Below are 18944 nucleotides of genomic sequence, written 5' to 3'. Positions count from 1 at the left end.
TCCAAGGGCTGGCATCTCAGATGCAGCAATGCAATGCATTCCTGGAGGGCATTCACGGTGGATTGGCAGTCCAACAGAGATCAATTCAGGCTCTGGCCTCTTCTCTGATGGCAGCCATTGTCCCTGTTTTTACCATCCCCCTCCAACTTTCACTTCCCAGTCCCAATCTCCTCAACCCCAACCCATCCCAGGCACACATACAGACGAGCATGCACACAGGCAAACACAAGCACCATACTTCATCCCACAAGCACTCACGCAAACACCATACAGTTGCAGACACAACAACATCCACAGCCTCCACTGTCTCCCCCTACTCCTCCTCCTCCACCTTCCTCCCAGTCACGTCCACACTCACACCTGCATGAACTACATCAACATCCACTACCAGCATCACCACACCAAGCAGAACACACACCTCACTGGCAGACACCTCCACAACAACCATGTATGCGTCTCCTGTGTCCTCTACCACCCTGTCTGTCCCCCCTCCTAAAGGACACAAATGCAAGCCCTCACACACCAAACAGCCACCTACCTCACATCAGCATACAGCCCATGCACCTGCACCCAAATCCAGCAGACATACGCCTCCTACAACCACTCTCTCAACCTCCACTCCCATTACTCCTCCCTTCTACCGCCCCAAAGTCCCTAAAAAGCTTTTCCTTTACCAACTTGACCTCTTCCCTCCCTCTCCCCTCCATCCTAACCATATGAGCAGGGTACCAAAGACCCAGCCAAGCACCTCAGCTGAACAGTCCACGGAAACAGTGGTAGCACCACCTACTTGTGGTGGTAGGATACCACACCTCCATCAAAGAAGGGGAAGAAGGCTGCACTTACAGGCAAGAAGGGGAAGGAGCCTGCACCTACAGGCAAGGAGGGGAAGGAGCCTGCACCACCAAGCAGGAAGAGGAAGGAGCCTGCACCTCCATCCAGGAAGGGGAAGAGGCCATCCACCCCTGTCAGGAAGGGTAAAGGATCTTGCCCCATGTAATGGAGGAGACGAAGCCCTCTACTCCAGCAGAGGCTGTCAGGGTGACACCTCCACCACCACCAGCTGTCACGGGGCCCCCACTACCAGCTGATGAATTGCAGCCATCCTCAACTGCAGAGGCTGCCAAGGGGGCTCCTCCATCCACCACGACACTGTAGCCATCAGCAACTGCAGAGGCTGCCCAGGAGGCTCTTTCATCCTCCACCACACTGCAGCCATCAGCCACTGCAGGGGCTGCCCAGTAGGCTCCTCCACCCACCACCACACTGCAGCCATCAGCAACTGCAGAGCTGCCCAGGAAGCACCTCCATCCGCCAACACACTACAGCCATCACCGCCAGCGGACGCCATGTAGGCCACCCCCAGGGGGTGCTGTACGAGTTGCCCCCACCAGAACCAGTGGCAAAGTCACCCACTCCAGAGACTGTGGCCTTGCACTCCCCAGGACAGTGCAATGGGCATGGAGCCCCTTCCAGAATCAGTGGGAAAGTCACCCACTCCAGAGACAGTGGCCTTGCACTCCCCAGGACAGAGCAATGGGCATGGAGCCCCATCCAGAACCAGTGGGCTTCTTCCCACATCCGGCTGAGGTGCACCCCTCCCCCTGAGGTGCCTGCCCATTTTCAAACTGATGCCCCTGCAGAGAACTATCCGGATGAGGTCAGGATTCAAGTTGGGCCTTAGACTGTGCCCTGTGCCCATATGGGCCCTTTGAACATTGGACTAGGCAGTGTCCCTTTGTGTACATGTGAACATATTTGTTTCATTGACAAATCGAATACGTTTTTTAGATGTTGATTTGATTACAATCACTTTCGTCCATTCCTGTTGTCCTTGCATTATTCTGCCATTTTTCAGGGACAAATTGTTTTTCGTGTGTAGCTGGTTGTGTGTATGGTGTGTGTGAGGATGGTGTGTGTGTGTGTCACTCACATTTTCCTCCCTCCCTCGTGTGCTAGGCGGCTGTCACCGTCTTTGTCGCCACTGGTGTTCCAGGTGGAGCATACCGTAGATCATCAGGAAATCTTGCAGTTTGGGTTCCATGGCACCGCTGTTCTTCCCTGTGTCTCTGATGGTGAGTCCTTTCTCTTCTGTGATGCGTTTCCGCCAGGCTTTTGATTGCGTTGGTATCACCCCAGAAAAGGTGGTGGATTGCAGGGTCAAAATATGGTGGGAGATACTTTGTCTTCCGCCTGGCTGTTGTTGCCTACCGCCGTGGTGAGTGTTGTTTTCGCCCTGGCAGTTGGTGTGGTACATTGGCTGTCTATTGGAGTTATCACCCATGGTCATAATTTGGCGGTACTTACTGCCAGCCTGTTGGCGGTATTACCGCCACTTTATCACTCACCGCAAGGGTCATAATGAGGACATTAGTGTCTTACCACCTTCTTGCTCAGGACCTCGAACTTAGGACCCATATACTTTCTTACCCTGCTGGAGACCATGATTGAAGATTATGGCAGGGTTTTGCTTGTGATAACTCTGTGATGTCAGAGGAAGGCAATATATTCTGTTTGGCTTGCTTGTTGCAAGGTGATTTGGCCACACAAAAAGACTGCCTGTACACTCCCACACAGGAAGGAGATTTTACTATACACTTTGGGGCTTATCCTTTGCATCGTTATTGCATCACTTTTTGTGATGCAACGGCAGCGCAAATCTCACACTAATATCTATGAGGCCATAGAGATCACTTTGTGTGGCTTTGAATGGCCTCATAGATATGGAGAAAGACGAGGCAGCACAAATTACTTTTTTGCCTTACACTGCGCAAGGGAGGCATTCCATGGGCTTTGTGGTTGGTGTTCCCACACAACACCCATGGATTTTGATGCATCCCGAGATTTACAAGATCTTGTAAACCTGGGGATGCGCCAAAACTTTACTTCTACCCAGAGGAGTTGCAACAAGGAGAAATATCTTTATTGCTCCTAGTTTTTAACTATTTCTATGTGTGTTGCTTTCTGCAGCACACATAGAAAAAAAATGAAAACGGCCCAAGAGTTGTTTTTGTGTAGGAACGTACCCAATACTGCACAAAAACAATCCTGTGTGCAATGCAGGTACCCTTGCACCATGTTGCAAGGGTGTCTGCATGGGTGTGAGGCTGCCAAAACGGCACCAGTAAAGTAAGAAAGGAACGGAATACGCCATATTCTGTAGTATTGATGCATTTCTGCTGGTTCCGTTTGACACAGGGCAGCACAGCAATGGGCCTGGGTGTGTCCTGATGTTTTCCTTTTGCTGACCTGGTTATTTCTGCTGTCTAGGGTTTCTTTTTCTCACTCCAGGAACTTACAATGCCAGAAAAGGGGCACTTCCTTAAATTGTGTGCATGTCTTTTTTATCAGGTGTTGGATTCACGATCCCTGGTAAATAGTGAACATTCAGGGTCTCATTTACAAAAACTGAAGCATTGCTGATATGCAGCAGCGATGCATCAAAAATACTTGCACTGCGGCAAGAAAGCTTATGACACCATGGATCCGTCATATATACAATGTGGTGCACCATGGCCTACGACCCCAGAAAGCGTTAGTAATACTGACGTATCTGAGGAGAGAATGTTGCAACACATCCACCCAAAAAGTGACACATCGCTGAAGTTGATGTCAGAACTGATGCACTTTCGGCAATGCATCAAAAATCTGAGGTGATGCATTAGTTCAGATTGACACAAGGGGCCCAATCTGTGAGGACCAATTTAAAAGACTGTAAAATGATGGAATATCACCTTCTACAATTTTGCATTGATTCTGGATCTAAGTGTTAATGTATGCAGTATTGCTATGTGTCACATTAAAGTGGGTATCGTCTACTTATGTGTTTGTACAGTCCTGAGTATGTGTGACACAGTGAGTGATAGTGTGGTCTAAGTGAATACAAGTATATGTTGGAATGTGAAGTGGGAAAGCATGTTTCACCTACCTTATGTGTGAAATTACCTGTGGTCCTTTGGAGTACATAGGTCTTGATTTGGGGACCCCTTCCTTCATTGAAATGTGAGAGTCCTGACCTGTTCCTTGCAAAAACTACACAGCGTCACATAGCCTTTTTGCAGTGGATGAAGATATCATAGGCGCCATGGTTCCAGGTTGGTCAAGGGGTCTTACAACATGATTGGCACATGTGTAGACCTATTACAACTAGCGGGATGTGATAAACAGACATCTTCCAGGGTGTGAAGTGACTCTAAATTATCAGATCCCTGTTTTAAAGACTCTGGGGGTCAATACTACCTTGGCGGATGGCGGAGAACCGGCGGTAAGACCGCCAACAGGCTGGCGGTCTTACCTTGGGGAATTATGACCATGGCGGTTACCGCCATGGTCATCCGCCGGTTCTCCGTTCCGCCCGCCAGGCTGGAGACCTGGGTCTCCAGCCCGGCGACCATCACTATACCGCCGGCAGTATTTGGACCCGGCTTACTGCCGTGGATTTCCAGCGGTTAGAACCGCCATGAAATCCATGGCGGTAAGCACTATCAGTGCCAGGGAATTCCTTCCCTGGCACTGATAGGGGTCTCCCTCACCCCCCACCGTCACCCGACTCCCTCCCCTACACACCCACCACCCCTGACACCCCTCAATGGTGGCAGGGCACCCCTCCCCACCCCGACCCCCATTATCACATAACTCACACACATCCGACACGCATGCAGGCACCACCAACACACACACGCACACACCCCGACATACATGCCAACATCCACACACACAGTCAAACACGCACACCCACATTCAAACATACACGCACACATCCATACAGACATACACACACACACACCCCCATGCACCCACACAACACACAACACCCCCCCACCCCCCTCCCCTAACTGACGATCGACTTACCTGTTCCGTCGATCCTCCGGGAAGGGACGGGAGTCATGGGGGCAGCTCTGCCGACACCACACCGCCAACAGAACACCGCCACCGCGAATCACAGGACGTGATTCGCTGGACGGTGTTCTGTTGCCGTGGCAGTGGAGGTGAAGCAACCTCCACTTCCCCGCCTCCCTCCAGTATGGATGTTGGTGGCTCTCCGTCCGTAAAGGGACGGAGAGCTGCCAACGGTCATAATAGGCCAAGCGGCAAACCACCTGCACAGGCGGTCTACCGCACACCGGTCCCTCGGCGGTCTTGAAAAAAGACCACAGAGGTCGTAATGACCCCCTCTGTGTCAGTCCCTACACCTGGGTTTTTGGAGGCCTAGGAATTCTGACACATTGCAGGTTATGTATGACGCACCTTAATGGAGCATCAAACAATAAAAAATCTTGTAAATGTCACTACGTCATTTGTAAGTGAACGATTTGGCCTAATACTTTGTGGTGTAAATATGGAGCAAAAAGGGCGCCACTGCTACGTGAAGAAAAATCAGACAACAGTGGTGCAGTGTTTAACACATGTATTAAATACAGATTCAGCAGAATTCGGTAAAAACTCACAATCAGTGCTATTTAGTGCACGTATTATTTACCGAACGCCAAGGAATCGGTATTTAACAAAATGCTAATTTGGCCATTTTTACCACCAAACTCATAATCGAGGACTAAAAAGACTATTTGAATAATTTTGTGATGTAGCTTGTTGAAATTAGAGTCCTCGGACACCTGACAGTTACCAATTGTAATAGTCCTCCTTCCCAAACTACTCTTCCTCCCATGTCACAGCATCCTCACATTTTAGAAAGGTGATGCTGAAGAGAATTTCCACCTCAGTGGTGCAATAAACAAGTCTTCCTGACCTGCTGAATTTGCTTGCGTAATTTCTTTACAGTTGTACTTTTTTTTCTTAGCTATATTTCCTCTTGCACAGTTTTTGACAACCACAACCATTCTTTAAATGTAATTAGGCTATTTACCTGATGCAAGTGAAGTGTCGGCTTACTGAGCAAATTAACAAGGCTTTATTTACACTGCATTGCATGTCAGTATTTTGAAATTGGTCTGTTGGTGAATAGTACACCAGCAAAGTTCTTTCTACAATAGTTGTGGTCTGTTTTAATACGGAAATTACATTTGCTGATCTTTGATGGACTAATTTTAATTTATATTAAGGGTTTGGTGAGAGAAGTTATAATAAATTAAAGATTAAGCTTCGATGCAAAACAATAGCACTGAATGAAGGGGTATTGTGGTGTCATTGAACTTGAGTTGTAATTGATAAGGGTGCGCATATTATTATTATTATTATTATTAAGGCACAAGTTAACAGCATGAAAACTGAGCTGTTTCATAAAGTTTCAGATTTTGATACCACTGGTGTTTTCTCCATTTCATAAATGTTTCTATTACTCATGTGAAGAGTAGGGCACAGTATCTTGAAAGAAATATAATCAGGGAAAAGTGGTCCCTACTGAATGAAGAGGCCTACTAGAGTGCAGGCTAGCCCAATGCCTACATGTATACTTGGGTGTTTTGAATAAATAAGACTAATTTATTTTATTATTCACTTCAGATAGATGGAATAAAAATGTAGGGCTTCATTTACGAGGCCCTAGGGCACACTACGCCACCACAGCATCATTTTTTTTTGTGCTTCGGTGGCACAGTGTGCCACTCCATATTTACAAGGCTTGCAAAGCCACCTTGCATGGCTTTTCATAGCATTGTAAATATGGATCCCTTTCATGCATAACACTGTATGAAAGGAGCGTTCCATGGGTGTTGCTTGGGGTGTTCCCACACAACACACATGGAACCTGAAGGAGATTTACACTTCTGGGAATGTGTCAGACTCCTATGCCAACTAAGGGGTGGTGTAAGAATGATTCAATGGGGATAAATATTTTTATTTCTCCCTGATTTTCCTCTTTTTACAGACCTCATTTATGAGGCCCATGGTGCAGGGTGGTGCAGCAAGTGCCTTGCTGTGCCGCCCTGTTCCACTGGAAAAGGCAGAAATGTGACATATCTACAAGATATAGTGCATTTCTGTCCTCTCCCCTGCGCTGCACAAATTGCTGACTATTGCTCACGCAGGCCGCCTTGCACCATGGTGCAAGGATGCCTGTGTTGCTGGGATGATTGTGTTTCTGCAGGAATGGAGACCTTCGTGCACAAAAGCAATCAAAGGAGATGTTTTTCTCTTTCTATATGTGCTGCAGAATGGAGCACACATAGAAAGAGGAAACGATGGGGAGAAATAAATAAATTTCCCTCCATGGCATCACTCTTATGCCACACGTAAGGGGGTAAATGCGGCCTAATGTGTGCTGTATACTGCAGCTCACATAGAATGAGAAAAACACTGCTTATGATTGTTTTTGTGCAGGTGCAAGGGTGCTTGTGTTGGCGCTAGGCAGCAATTTGTGGGCCAGCACAAGGGGAAAGGACAGAAATGCACAGTATCTTGTAGCTACAGTGCATTTCCGCCCTTTCGCAGTGACACAGGGAGGCACAGCAAGGCACTTGCTGACCCACTCTGCGCCATGGAATTCATAGATGAGGCAGTAGTGGCTTAGACAAATACACAATATCATAAGGCCATAAACCAAAAATGCGTTTTACTGTATGTATGTTTGTTTTTGTCTGTGTCACTGGGATCCTGCTCGCCAGGACTCCAGTGCTCATAAATTATGCCCTGTATGTGTTCCCTGTGTGGTGCCTAACTGTATCACTGAGGCTCTGCTAATCAGAACCTCAGTGTTTATGCTCTCTCTGCTTTTAAAATTGTCCCTGCAGGCTAGTGACTAATTTTACCAATTCTCATTGGCACACTGCAACACCTTTATAATTCCCTAGTATATGGTACCTAGGTACCCAGGGTATTGTGGTTCCAGGAGATCCCTATGGGCTGCAGCATTTATTTTGCCACCCATAGGGAGCTCAGACAATTCTTACACAGGACTGCCACTGCAGCCTGAGTGAAATAACATCCAGGTTATTTCACAGCCATTTTTTACTGCACTTAAGTAATTTATAAGTCACCTATATGTCTAACCCTCACTTAGTGAAGGTTAAGTGCAAAGTTACTTAGTGTGAGGGCACCCTGGCACTAGACAAGGTGCCCCCACATTGTTTAGGGCAATTTCCCCGGACTTTGTGAGTGCGGGGACACCATTACATGCGTGCACTACATATAGGTCAATACCTATATGTAGCATCACAATGGTAACTCCGAACATGGCCATGTAACATGTCTAGGATCATGGAATTGTCACCCCAATACCATTCTGGTATTGGGGTGACAATTACGTGCATCCCCGGGGCTCCAGGTTAGAGCCTGGGTACTGCTAAACTAACTCTCTGGGGTTTTCTCTGCAGCTACCGCTGCTGCCAACCCTCAGAGAGGTATCTGCCCCCCTGGAGCCTGGGCAGCCCAGTCACAGGAATGCAGAACAAAGGATTTTCTCTGAGAGAGGGTGTTACACCCTCTTCCTTTGGAAATAGGTGTGAAGGGCCTGAGAGGAGTAGCCTCTCCTGGCCTCTGGAAATGCTTTGAAGGGCACAGATGGTGCCCTCCTTGCATAAGCCAGTCTACACCGGTTGAGGGATCCCCCCAGCCCTGCTCTGGTGCAAAACTGGACAAAGGAAAGGGGAGTGACCACTCCCCTGACCAGCCCCTCCCAAGGGGAGGTGTCCAGAGCTCCTCCAGTGTGTCCCAGACCTCTGCCATCTTGAATGCATAGGTGTGAGGGCACAATGGAGACCTCTGATTGGCCAGTGCCAGCAGGTGACGTCAGAGACCCCTCCTGATAGTTGCTTACCTTTCTTTGTAGCTAATCCTCCTCTGAGGGCTATTTAGGGTTTCTCCTGTGGGTATCTCACCAGATAACGAATGCAAGAGCTCACCAGAGTTCCTCTGCACTTCCCTCTTCGACTTCTGCCAAGGATCGACCGCTGACTGCTCCAGGACACATGCAAACCCCAACAAAGTAGCAGGAAAACTATCAGCAACGTTGTAGCGCCTCATCCTGCCGGCTTTCTCAACTGTTTCCTGGTGGTGCATTCTCTGAGGGCTGTCTGCCTTCACCCTGCACTAGAAGCCAAGAACAAATCTCCTGTGGGTCCACGGAATCTTCCCCCAGCCAACGCAGGCACCAAACTTCTGCATCACCGGACCTCTGGGTCCCCTCTCATCTTGATGAGCATGGTCCCTGGAACACAAGAGCTGGATCCAAGTGTTCCCGACAGTCCAGTGCTCTTTCTGTCCAAATTTGGTGGAAGGAAGTCCTTGCCTCCCCACGCCGGTCAGTAATCCAGTGTACTGCATGAACTGAAGCTGCTAGAGCTTCTGTGCACTTTTGCAAGACTTCCTTCCTGCACAGCATAGCCCAGGACCCCAGCACTCTGTCCTGCGTTGCCCAACTCGCTGAGTTGGACTCCGACTTCATGGGACCCTCTTTTGTTGTGCTGAGACAACCACCATGCTCAGATATTCTGAATGCCTGTTCAGGTGCTTCTGCAGGTGCTGCCTGCTTCTGCATGGGCTCTCTCTTTTGCTGAGTGCCCCCTCTGTCTCCTCCTCCAAGGGGCGACCTCCTGGTCCTTCATGGGCCCTGGCAGCACCCAAAACCTTCAAACGCAACTCTTGCAGCTAGCAAGGCTTGTTTGTGGTTTTTCTGCATGGAAACAACTTTGAATCCTCCAGCACACCGTGGGACATCTTCTCACCAAAGGAAAAGTTCCTGGCGCCTTCTGTTGTTGCAGAATCTTTGGCTTCTTCCACCCGGAGGCAGCACTTTTGCACCTTCATCCGGGGTTTAGTGGGATCCTGCCCCCCCTGGACACGTGTGAGACTCTTGGACTTGGTCCCCTTCTTCTGCATGTCCTCAGGTCCAGGAATCCGTCTTCAGTGCTTTGCAGTCAGTTGTTGTCTTTGCAGAATCCCCTATCTCGACTTTACTGTCTTTCTGGGGTAGTAGGGAAACTTTACTCCTACTTTTCAGGGTCTTGGGGAGGGGTATCTTGGACACCATTAGTGTTTTCTTACACTCCCAGTGACCCTCTACACACTACACTAGGTCTGGGGTCAATTCGTAGTTCGCATTCCAATTTTGGAGTATATGGTTTGTTTTGCCCCTGGGCCTATTGTCTCCTATTGCATTCTATTGTGTTCTACAGTGTTTGCACTATTTTTCTAACTGTTTACTTACCTGATTTTGGTTTGTGTATATATTTTGTGTATTTTACTTACTTCCTAAGGGAGTATATCCTCTGAGATACTTTTGGCATATTGTCACTAAAATAAAGTACCTTTATTTTTAGTACCTCTGAGTATTGTGTTTTCTTATGATATAGTGCCAAGTGATATAAATGGTACAGTAGGAGCTTTGCATGTCTCCTAGTTCAGCCTAAGCTGCTCTGCTGTAGCTACCTCTATCAGCCGAAGCTGCTAGAACACTTCTAATCTACTATTAAAGGATCACTGGACCTGGCACAAGGTGTAAGTACCACAAGGTACCCACTAGAAGCCAGGCCAGCCTCCTACAGACTTTGATGCATTTCATATTGAATCCAAAAGAGAAACAAAGTAAATGGGAATGAGAACATGTTTTAGCCTTGTAATGTCATTTATTAGATTGCTTCACAAGAATCTTCCAGAATCCCAGAAGACCATGTGTAAAATATGGGTAAAGCATTTCTGTTAGCCTCCCAACAACAATACTGTCTCCTGGGAAGGGCCACTGGAAAATACAGCAATGGAACACCAAATTATGTGGAAGGACTGAATAAATTACGTGGCACAAAAAGGCAAATTATAGGGCTCAAAAACAGATGAACAGTCTCTGGATACGGATTCTTCAAGGCAATTCCAAAGACTGTTACAGAAATAGTACTACACACGGATTGTCTAAGAAAAAGTGAAGTGATCTCACATAACCTGGAGAAATTGTTTTTTAACTAATATCATATGTGTAATTTTGAATCAAGCAAAACATTTTGTAATTAAAAAGCATGTTTATCATCATGAGCTTGTGCCACATCAAAGTGAAGATTGACTGCAAACCAGTGCTTGCGTCATATATTAATGTACCTATCCAGACAGCACTGTATATATCCAAAAACTTGCCAACTTGCCGAACTCGCCAAGGCATAATCGTTCACCTCGTAAAGATATTTTAGGAATTTGTATGCAATATTGGATCTTTCACCCTGCTACATCAAACAATGTGCGTTTGTATTTGGAGTGGATGCATGAGTGGGAGAATGCAAGTATGCATCTATGGGGGAGTGTACGTATAGGGGTCTGGATAATCAGCAGTGATGGGTTGGAAAGAGGATTGGACTGGGACAGGAAATAGGCGTGGGCACATCAATAAAAGTGGCCCCCATTGATGAATTAGATAGCAAAAATAGCGGCCTATGTTTGCAAATTGGGGCAGTTTTGTGCTTCTAAAAACATACAGCATAAATGCTTTGCAAGGTGTTAGAAATGGGGTCTCTGATCCAAGCAGGGACCCTAGCTCTGGTAAGCACAATGGAGATACACACTTAAGATAACCCCTGCTCACCTCCTTTGTAGCTTGGCACAAGCAGCCAGGCTTATCTCAAAGGCAATATGTAAATTATTTGTACAAAAAAGTGAGTGCACTTGCCAGTTGAATTGGAGGTTTAAAACTGCACACACAGACACTGCAGTGGCAGGTCTGAGCCACTTTTACAGGACTACTCATGTGGGTGGCACAACCAGTAATGCAGGCCCACTAGTGGCGTTTGATTTACAGGCACAGGGCACCTCTAGTGCACTTTACTTGGGAGTTACTAGTACATCAAATATGGCAATCATGGAAAAGCCAATTATACACACAATTTACACAGGGATAGCATGCACTTTAGCACTGGTCAGCAGTGGTTAAGTGACCAGAGTACCAAAACCTGCAAAAACAGAGTCCAGCACACAGTAAAAACATACAAAGCAGGGGCAAAAATACATGGGAGACCACGCCAAGGTTTCCAGGCCTAACACAAGGTATGTTTTGGAGGATAAGTTTTGCACATTCACATTGTAATGGCTCCTTGTCCTTATCCATATGCTTACTCTATAATTTGTGGATCACGAGGCCAGCTTGTCTAGCCACAACTAGTTAGGTGTAGTCCAGTCATAAATATGTTTGTCATTGACCCTATCACAATATGTGTCTATAATGAGTGATTACTGAAAGTTTTGTGTTGGCTATGCATTCAGACATTGGCCCTCATTACAACCTTGGCTGTAAATCCAGCTTTCCGCCGTGCTGAAGACCGGCAACATACCGTTGCGGGGGCGGAATTCCGCTACAGGTATTACGACCCACATCTCTGAATCCTCCACAATACAGACACCCACACAAGTCCACCACACCAAAGGTCAGTGATAAACTGGCGATACAAAACCTAAACTGTCACGCCAACAAGAATATGCCCACACTATCACGACCCACGAATCAACATGGCGGTCTTTCTACCGCGGGAATCCATTGGCGGTACACACCGCTGGGCTCAAAATACACACACACTTACAAAACACAACCACATTGGAAATTCGAAATACACACACCTGATACACATACACACATCACACCCACAACACTATAAAACACACACCCATATTACCCACAAACACTTTCAATTACAATTTTGGAAGAAGCACAGAGAGAGAGATTACCAAACACAAAACCACCATCCACAGACACACAACACCATCACACATACAACATCCATGCACCTCAAACAACACACACCAACACATCCCCCCACACATCACAACAGACAGCACCTCACACATAACCCACACCACATCATGGCACCTCAAAGACACCCCAGGATTTCTAAGGAAGAGCCCAGGATCATGGTGGAGGAAATCATCCAGGTAGAGCCACAGCTTTTCGGATCACAGGTGCAGCACACCTCCATTGCGAGGAAGACGGAGATATGGTGGCGAATCGTCGACAGGGTCAATGCAGTGGGACAGCATCCAAGAACACGGGATGACCTCAGGAAGAGGTGGAACGACCTACGGGGAAAGGTGCATTCCGTGGTTTTAAGACACCAGATTGCTGTACAAAGGACTGGTGGTGGACCCCCACCTCCTCCCTGACAACTAACAACATGGGAGGAGCAAGTCTTGGCAATACTGCATCCTGAGGGCCTCGCAGGAGTAGCAGGAGGACTGGACTCTGGTAAGTCATATCTTTACTACCATATCCCCCACCCTACCTGCATGCCATCACATACCCCCACCTTACCCTCACTTCCATCACTCCATCATCTCACATATGATCCACTATCACAACCCACACATCTCAATACCAAGACCCTGCATGCAACACCTATGCATGGACCACCGTCACCAAAGCATGTCCAGTACAGATACCACATAGACCCCAAACCAACTACCACAAAAGGGCAAACACAATGATGCAAGCACAGGAGTAGAGGGTACCTCATCCAATGCACAAGATGACACACACAGATACTAACACTATGCATTTACACCACAACAGGACCCATACCCAACGTCACCGGATAGGAAGTTCTAGACCTATCTAGTCCCCCAACAGAAGAGGCCCACAGTGATGACAGCAGCTCTGCATGCCAGGATCAAGATGACCAGCCGGTCCCATCAGGGACTTCTGGAAAGTCGGTTTCCCTGCCACTGTCACTAGCCACCACAGAGCCTCCCCCCTCAGGAAACACCAGCACAGCACCCACCCAGCGGGCCTATCCTTCTGTCCCCAAGACACGTCATTCAGCAGTGTGTCCACCACTACAGGGACCCCAGGCAAACCCACCAACCTGGGGGCAGTGGGCACACAGTTCAGGGGACAGAGGTACAGGATAACAGGGAAGCTGGGAGGACTGCTGTGCGACAGGGGGAGGACAGGCCCAGGGAAACGACACTCCACGAGGCACTCTCTAACATCATGGGAGCTTACCACCATTCCCAGGAGACCATGGGCACAGTACTGGCCAAGTTTCAGGAGACCCAGCGGCTGCAGGAGGAACACTACCTTAGGATCAGGGAGGACTTGAAGTCCATCAACACTACTCTGGTCACCATTGCAGGGGTGCTGGCAGACCTTGTCAACACCATGAGGGACACAGTGGGACACAAACGGGCCCCTGACACTAGCCTGGATGATAAACAGCCCTCCACCTCTGCCGGCGCTAGTGGACAGGAGGCACCGCCCCAGGACCAACAGGCCACCAGCACCCCACCCCCTGCAGAAGGAGAACCACCCCGCAAACGGTCCCTGAGATCCAGGAACAAGACAGAGAACATTGCCAAGACCCCCGCCAGGAAACAAGACCCTCCTGAATGTCACCCTGTCCACCTTAAACTGCCATTGCTCCCCTTCCTATGCCCCATTGGACAATGCACCTGTGAGACCAAGAGACTGCACTCTGCCATGGACATTTCTCCACCACCACCCCAGCCCATTGCATACCCCCTCCACTTATTAGCACAGAAATAAACACACTTGAATCACCAAAAAATCTGGAGTCAGTCTGTGCTTTCACAAACGTGTAATTGGAAAATCTCTGAAATATAGCAATGTCAATGTACTTGTTCACATACCAATGTTACACAGCTGTAGGCCAGGAGTAAACATAGCAGAGGGCACAAATGGGGACCCAGATCTGAGAAGTCAGGGTCCATACACAGAGTTAAAAAGGCAGACGTATGCTATGTCCTACAATAGTATGAGATGTGGGAAGCAGTTCCATCCTCTTACCTGTGTCTCACTAGAAGTATTGCATGATGATGTTGTTTTGGTTGTCTACATCTTCTTCTTCTGCCTCCTTTTCTTCACTGTCCACAGGCTCCACAGCTGCCACAAGACCACCATCAGAGCCATCCTCCTGCAGAAAAGATACCTGGTGTCGCAATGCCAGGTTGTGCAACATACAGCAGGCCACGATGATCTGGCACACCTTCGGTGAGTAGTATAGGGAGCCACCTGTCAGATGGAGGCACCGGAAACTGGCCTTCAGGAGGGCGAGGGTGCGCTCGATTATCCTCCTAGTTCACCCATGTGCCTCATTGTAGCGTTCCTCTGCCCTTGTCCTGGGATTCCTCACTGGGGTCAGTAGCCATGACAGGTTGGGGTAAGCAGAGTCACCTGCAAATATCGAGGGACAACTGTTAGACATCCTCCAAACATTAGGGAATCTCCCATACCCAGACAGCAAATGAAACTGTGTGGGGACTTCAGGCTCACCTATTAGCCACACACTGTGCCTCTGGAGTTGCCCTATTAAATAAGGGATGCTGCTATTCCTCAAAATGTAAGTGTCATGCACTGAGCCAGGATACTTGGCATTCACATCGGAGATGTACTGGTCTGTCAAACACACCATCTGCACATTCATGGAATTGTAGCTTTTCCGGTTTCTGTACACCTGTTCATTGCTGCGGGGGGGGACAAATGCCACATGTGTACTATCAATGGCACCAATGATGTTGGGGATATGTTCCAGGGCATAAAAGTCACCTTTCACTGTGGGCAAATCCTCCACATGAGGGAAAACGATGTAGCTGTGCATGTGTTTCAGCAGGGCAGATAACACTCTGGACAACATGTTAGAGAACATTGGCTGGAACATCCCTGGTGCCATGTCCACTGTTGTTTGAAAAGACCCACTGGCAAGAAAATGGAGTACAGACAGGACCTGCACTAGAGGGGGGATTCCTGTGGGATGGCGGATAGCTGACATCAAGTCAGGCTCCAACTGGGCACACAGTTCCTGGATTGTTGCACGATCATGTCTGCAAGTGATAGTAATGTGTCTGTCTTCCATTGTCGACAGGTCCACCAGGGGTCTGTACACCGGAGGATGCCGCCATCTCATCACCTACCCCAGCGGATGTGCCCTATGTAGGAAAACAGTGAGCAGAGGGTCATACAACACTAGGTCTCACAAGGCTGTTTAGCACAAACGTTAAATTGTCTCTATGTGCCTTTGTCTGTCCGTATTCCTGCCCTAAATAGTAGTGATGCAGTTATTTGCCCTGCCATGTGGCCCTCTGAAATGGTGGCTGCCTGACCTGTAAGGTGGGACAAGAGGAAATGAGGTAACTGCGCTGGCGTTGTACACCGTCGCGGTAGGCAGTCGAAGACCGCAGCGCAATTCAGCATTGGTTATCATTGGGCCCTATGGGTTCCAGGAGCCAATGACGATGCATGCCGACGGTGATGGTACGCACCGCCGTGGACATGACCGCCATTTTCTTTCAGTTCCCTCACTTGATACCTGACCTTCTACAGGAGAGGACCTACACTGCAAGTGCTGCTGTGACCTGAGTCTGGAAGCGACAATGGCTACAGTGTCTGGGGAAAGGACCCCTGCCTTCACTGTGGAGGAGTTGGAGAAACTGGTGGATGGGGTCCTCCCCCAGTGCAAGCAACTGTACGGTCCTCCAGACAAGCAGGTGAGTCAACTGTGTGCATGGTGGATGGCACATGATCGTCTGGAGTGTCGTGGATGGAAGAGAGGGGGGGGGACAGGCCAGCATGTGAGGATGGTGAGTGTATGTATGTCTGGGCCAGGGAGGGAGGTTTGTGGGCAATGTGTGAGAAGAACTGTACGGGAGAGTAACATCCATTATAACTTCACTTTGCCTCTAGGTCAGTGCCCACTAAAAGAAGGGTATTTGGCGTGCCATCGCCAGAGGAGTGCGGACCCTGAGGGTCTACCATAGACGGAGCACCCTCTGCCGTAAAAGATGGGAGGACCTGCGCCGCTGGAGCAAGAAGACGGCGGAGGCCCAGCTGGGGATGGCCTCCCAACATGGAAGGGGTGCCCATCGGATCCTGGCGGTGGCATATCCTGATTTGGATGGGTGCTTGAGGGCATCACAGCAGCCACAAGGGGGTGAGTACACTCTCATTCAGATGACTCTGCACGCTTGACCAGGTGTCTGGGTTGGGGAAGTGGGCTGTGGGTTCCCCTAGGCCATGGCAGACGCGCAAAGGTAGATCCATTGATTTGCAGACTCATTCCCACTCCAACCCCAAAGGTGGTATTTGCCCTCTACATCTAGTCAGGCTCCCATGGGTTCTTGCTGTGCATGAAATGGGTCTAGACAGAGTCCTCCTTGGGCATGTGCTTTTCCCCTGCCCTGTCACTGCATGGCATAGTGCATAGGGCTGCTCCCTGTGTGTTGTGTCCGCCAATGGTAGTGGTGTTGCATGCATTGACCATGTGTCCCCTCTGTCCTACCCCCTTTTGTTTTGTCACCCTGTCCTTGCGTGCATTAGCATCATCTGGCGGAGGAGCAGTGGCACCGGAGCAGGAGGGAGCTGCAACCCACATGGCCCTGGAGGGTGTAGTAACGGAGTCAGAAGGCACCAGAGAGATGGAGGACGAGGGGAGCTCCATGACAGGGACAGGAGCAGACACCAACGACAGCGACTCCTCCTCTGATGGGAGGTCCCTTGCGGTTGCGGGCACCTCTGTGCCCACTGCATCAACAGGTACAGCAGCCACCCCCCTTACCAGCACCTCCCTCCCAGCAGCCCCTCATCGAGTTTCCCATGCCCGCTCACCCAGGAGGGTGGGCATCTCCATCGCCCCAGGCACCTCAGCCACAGCCCCAGTCAGCCCTGCTGCCCTCAGTGAGAAGGCTATTTGCCCCCTGAGATCCCTCACTGATGGGTAATCCACCATTTTGAATGCCATCCAGGGTGTTGAGAGGCATATGCAGCAAACAAATGCATACCTGGAGGGCATTCATTCTGGCCAGGTGGCCCGACAGAGAGCATTTCAGGCTCTGGCCTCAGCACGGATGGCAGCCATTGTCCCTGTGTCCAGCCTCCCCCCTCCAACGTCTTCCAACCAGACCCAATTCCCTGTACCTCAGCCTATCCCAAGCACACCATCAGACCAGCATGCACATTCATCAACACACAAGAGTGGACATTGCAAACATAAGCACCACACATCCCACCGGCAATCACACAAGCACCATCCCCATGCAGACACACCAACATCCATTGCCTCCACTGTGTCCCCCACCTCCACGTCCTCTTCCTCCCTCCCTGTCTTCTCTCCACTCACACCTGCATGCATTACATCCTGAGCCACTACCTCCAACTCCAGCATGCCCATTACCACACACGTGCAATTACCACCCCCACTACCATTCACACATCCCCTGTGTCCTCTCCCAGTGTGTCTATGAGCCCTCCTCCCAAACTACACAAACGCAGGCACACACCCACCCAACAGCCATCCACCTCACAACAGCCTCCGGCCCATGCACCTTCACCCAAATTCCGCAAACGTACAGCTCCTACAACCATTACCTCTTCCTCCACTCCCAAACCCTCTCCATCTTCCCGTCCCAGTGTGTCTAAGAAACTCTTCCTCGCAAACTTTGACCTCTTCCCTACACCTCCCCCCGTTTTTCCCCTAGGCCAGTCTGTCCAGGTCCCAGCCCAGCACCTCAGCCACCAAATCTTCCAGCACAGTGGTCCCAGCAAGTCCGGTCTCATCGCGGGCGCCACCCATCAGGGCTGCCAGTGTGCCACCTAGCGAGGCCAAGGAGCAGGCCATTCTGCCACCTGCCAAGGTGAAGAAGGTGCCCACATGCCGGAGGGATAAGTCACACCTACCAGCAAGCAAGGGCTCCTCCAAGCCAAAAGGGGACAGTGGCAAGTCACCAGGAGTGACATCAAAGGTGGAGAAGTGACACAAGCTGAACAGCAGGTCAGGACAGGGCATGGTGGCTTCGGATGAGGGACCAGAGTCACCCCTTCTGTCAACCACAACATCAACCTGTATGGCGGTGGACACCGACACCTGCATCACCACCTGCACTGCCACCAACACTGCCACCTGCACCTCTGGTGCCTCAGCAACAGTCCTCAGCATCATCCCCAGTGGGCAGCCATCCGAGGCTGCAGGAGACGTCCTGCTGTGTCCCTCAACAGGTGCTGACACATGCATCACCGCCAGCACCTCCGCCACAGGCACCGCCACAAGCACCGCCATCAGCTCTGCGAAGTGCTCACA

Source organism: Pleurodeles waltl, chromosome 9 (genome assembly GCF_031143425.1).
Source record: "Pleurodeles waltl isolate 20211129_DDA chromosome 9, aPleWal1.hap1.20221129, whole genome shotgun sequence".
In the NCBI taxonomy this organism is placed as follows: Eukaryota; Metazoa; Chordata; class Amphibia; order Caudata; family Salamandridae; genus Pleurodeles; species Pleurodeles waltl.
Note: the sequence above shows the minus strand (reverse complement) of the source record.